Consider the following 4,495-nt stretch of genomic DNA (forward strand, 5'->3'; position numbering starts at 1 on the left):
AATCTCTCCCTCTCTTTTTCAAAACCTTCTTTGAGTGAACTTATTTTGTTCTAAACTTTGACCACTTTTACAAAAAAATATAGAAACTTTGGCCTTATGCCATTGCATTTGTAAACTTCTTTTCTTAAATCAAACTTGTAAATGAACTTAACTATATTTGACTTACACTTTCAAATAGCCAAAAAGAACAAACTCATTCAAACCATTTTTAGGCCTTTGTGCCTCTCAAACTTAATTTTTGTTAAAAGCAATGCATCCACTTTGAAATTTTTATCACGAACTACGAGGTTTTGATCCCTCATTTTTATATTGGTACGTAGGCACAAGACCGAAGGTCTTGTCAAACACAAAAATATAATTAATGAATTCTTTTCTCATCCCCCCCATTCTATTTGTTTGTAAATATCACTTTATACCAAGTACATATGCACACAAAAAGGACTCCCTAGGAGTACCTAAGACACTTTGGGTGCTAACACCTTTCCTTTGTGTAACCAACCCCCTTACCTGTAATCTCTGACATTTTATTAGTTTTGATTTGAAAACTTCTTACTTTTGGATTTTGTTCGTACTTTTTCCCTTTTCCCTTGGAAACAATAAAAGGGTGGTGGCGACTCTTGTTATTTGATCTCTCGCTTATCTATAGCTTGGTGATCATGAATTTACCGCTACAGAAATTAAGTGGTGACTCTGCTGGGCAGTAGTCTCCAGTGGGTTTAGCCTACTTTTTGTGTGTATATATTTGTATATATGTGATGTTTGTATATATGTATGTGCGATATAATCTGCTTGTTGTGCTTGGTGATCTCTGAGTGATGAGATAAGTTCTAACCCGAAATTGAGTGCAATTAAGATAGGAGGATGGTATAGTCATGTTCGACTTGTGTGGAGTAGTCCTTAACAAGTTGACTTGAGATCCATCTGCTTAGTGGAGACTCTTTTGGATTTGGAAATGTCACACAAGTATTTGTGGTTAGGAATTGATATCTCTAATTTGGGTCCGAGAAGTTGAGGACCGTAGAAAATTTACCCCCTATTGGCCTATTTAGGACGTAGTGCGGAAACTGTTCAAATGTAGACTTGATAATAGTTGTTATGCAATACTACACTCAGACGAGTTTCTCTTGAGAATATCATGGGTCGATGAGTCAGTCATCTTAACCTGTAATATCCGATAGATGGAATTAAGACTCTGAGAAATTTTTAGAACATGATCTACAGGTTTTTATCCTTAGTTCACTCCTTTGGGATGGTTCTTACCCAGACTCCATGCTCGTGACTCACAACAAACCCTTGATTCTTGGTTGATCCAATCAAGTCTTGTCAATATCAATGGAACTTGGGTTATATAAGGTGTAAACCATAATCCACGAAAATGGATGATTGATCTTGAGAATGACTTAATTCATCCTTTGACCTTTGTTTTCCATATGTGTGATCCCTTATTTGTGATTGTTGCAAATATTTTCATACCTTGGACTTCAAACAACGTCATGGGAAGCTTTTGTCTATCTTGTCTGCTGATGTGGTTGAAGGACTTTTGAGTGTGCTAGTGCAGTTCTATGATCCTCTCTACCGTTGTTTCACTTTCTCGGATTTTCAGCTTGTGCCTACCTTGGAGGAGTATTCTCATCTTTTGGGGATACTTGTTTCTAGTAGGGTGCCTTTTAATGGATTGAAGGAGATTCCCCGATCTAATCTTATTGCTGAGGCTCTTCACTTGAAGAAGTCTAAGATAGAGGCTCATTGGTTGAAGAAAGGAGGGTTATTTGGATTGTCATCTGATTTCCTCATCAAGGAAGCTACTGCTTTTACTCAAGCCAGTAGTGCAGACGCTTTTGAAGCTATCTTTGTATTTCTCATCTATGGATTAGCTTTGTTCCCTAACATTGATGGTTTTGTTGATGTTAATGCAATTAGACTTTTCTTGATTAGGAATCCAATGCCTACTTTGTTGGGTGATATGTATTTCTATTTTCATCTAAGGAATTCTAAAGGTGGTGGAACGATTGTCTGTTGCATTCCTCTTATGTACAAGTGGTTTATTTCGCACTTGCCGCAGACACCTGCTTTTGTGGAGAACAAACAATGTCTACGGTGGTCTCAGAGACTTATGTCTCTCATTAATGATGATATAGTTTGTTATGACCCATCTTTGAGAATTTTGGAGATTATTGATAGTTGTGGTGAATTCTCTAATGTGCCTCTCATTGGTACACAAGGAGGAATTAAGTACAACCCTGCTTTGGCTCGTCGTCAACTTGGGTTCCCCTTGAGAGACAAACCTAATAACATGTTGTTAGAAGGTCTTTTCTAGCAAGAGGGTAAAGATCCCCAACATCTGAAGTAGAAGATTGTGCATGCTTGGCATAGTGTGCATAGGAAAGGAAGATCCGAGCTTGGTCCGTGCAATTGTGTAGCTTTGGAAGCTTACACTCTTTGGGTGAAGAAGAGAGCTATGGAGTTGAAGATGCCTTATCCTTGTGAAAGACCTGTGTCTATGGTTGTGGTTGAGCCATTAACTCTCCCTAACCAATATGTAGAGGAGTTGGAAGACGCGCTCATCAAGATGAAGTAAGAGAAGGATATGTGAGAAGAGCGTTTCCGTGCTTTGAGCAAGAAACATGAAGAGTTTCGGTTGGACTCTAAGGACAAAGATGCACTTATTGAGATACTTGAAGACCGAGTGACAAAGAGACAGAGAGAGCCAGAGGTTTCATCTTCTAGCATGCCTCAGCTTTCCGTTGCTTGGAAGAAGATTGTTGACCAACTTGTCCTCGAGAAGACTCAGATGAAGGCTTCTTTTGAGATCGAGATCCGTCGAATTCGAAGGAAGTACGTGCCTTCATCCAGATCTTATGATATTTTTGTTAGGGATCCTTAGGATGACTAGTCTCCTTTTCTCTTGTATTTTTCATTTGGCTTCTGAATTTGTACTCACTGTAATCCTTCCAATTATATAAATAAAAAGAGATTTTTGGTCATATCAAAATTGTTGCAATTATTATTTAAATATATATATATTTGCAAATGATATAGTAAGTTTCCTTGAATATAAAAACAAAAACAATCAAGCATTGCATTCCATGCATCATTTGCATAAGAAGGTTTTTGCCAGATGTCTGATTGGTGTTTCTTCTTTGCTTTAGCCAAGCTGACTCACCAGTAGAATACCCGAGCCAATCATCTAAGAATTATGGCGCATTTGGAGCAAGAGAACAGAGAGCTGAAGGACGAGATTGCCCGCCTGACTGCCATGATGGAGTCAGTTCTTGCTGCCCAAAGTCAATCATCTCCAACGCCTGCAACTCCTCCTGCAAGGACAATTATGTCAGAGGTGGCTACCTCTACCATGCCTTCCACTGCCGCCCACTTCGCACCAACTATGCCTATCGGATTCCCATAGCGGATGTCGTCCAACTTTGTGCCCGAAGGCTTTGTGCCTACCTTTGCTTCCATGCCGACATCTAGCCCGGTCATGTCTGTGCCATCTCTCGTTGTGCACACTTTGCCTGACGTAAAGGATACCGTCTATCATTCCAAGCCGTGTGAGGGTCCGGATGTTTATGAAAAGATGGATGAGATGAAGGATCAGTTTCTTGAGTTGCACAAGGAATTGAAGACGCTGAGAGGTAAAGACCTATTTGGAAAGAGTGTTGCTGAGTTTTGCTTAATGCCCAATGTCGAGATCCCAGTGAAGTTCAAAGTGTCTGACTTTGAAAAGTATAAGGGGAACTCTTTTCCACTCAATCATCTTGTGATGTATTCCCACAAGATGTCTACTCAGACTGACAATGATCAATTGCTTATTCACTACTTCCAAGATAGTCTGACCGGTGTTGCACTCCTTTGGTACATGGGGTTGGATAGTACAAGCATTCACACTTTCAATGACTTCAGGGAGGCTTTTGTTAAGCAATATAAGTATAATGTGGACATGGCGCCAGATAGAGACCGACTGAGGTCTATGTCTCAGAAAGATAAAGAGACATTTAAAGAGTGTGCACAACGATTGAGGGAATTGGCTGCCCAGATCACTCCTCCTTTGGAGGAAAAAGAGTTGACAAAGATCTTCTTGAAAACTCTGAGTTTATTTTACTATTGAATGAATGATTGCTAGTACCCCCAGTGAAATTACCAAAATGGTAAACATGGGGATGAGGCTTGAGGAAGGAGTCTGTGAGGGGAATTTGTCAAAAGATGAGGCGTCAACAAGCAAGAGGTATGATAGCAATTTCGGTAAGAAGAAGGATAGTGAGACGAATGCAATAAGCAGTGGGAGGTAGAGGAGGCCTCAGACCATAAGGAATCCAACATCCCGTCAACATCATCATCATCAAGTATCCTCGGTAATTCCGATATTTTCTAATCAACAAGCAACACCAATTCAACAATAACAACGTTAACAACAACAACCGCAACAAAAAACAAACACCTACAACAACAACAATACCAACAACAACCATCAACAACAGAACTTTGAGAGGAAGAAGGT

The sequence above is a fragment of the Lathyrus oleraceus genome, chromosome 6 (genome assembly GCF_024323335.1).
Source record: "Lathyrus oleraceus cultivar Zhongwan6 chromosome 6, CAAS_Psat_ZW6_1.0, whole genome shotgun sequence".
Lineage (NCBI taxonomy): Eukaryota > Viridiplantae > Streptophyta > Magnoliopsida > Fabales > Fabaceae > Lathyrus > Lathyrus oleraceus.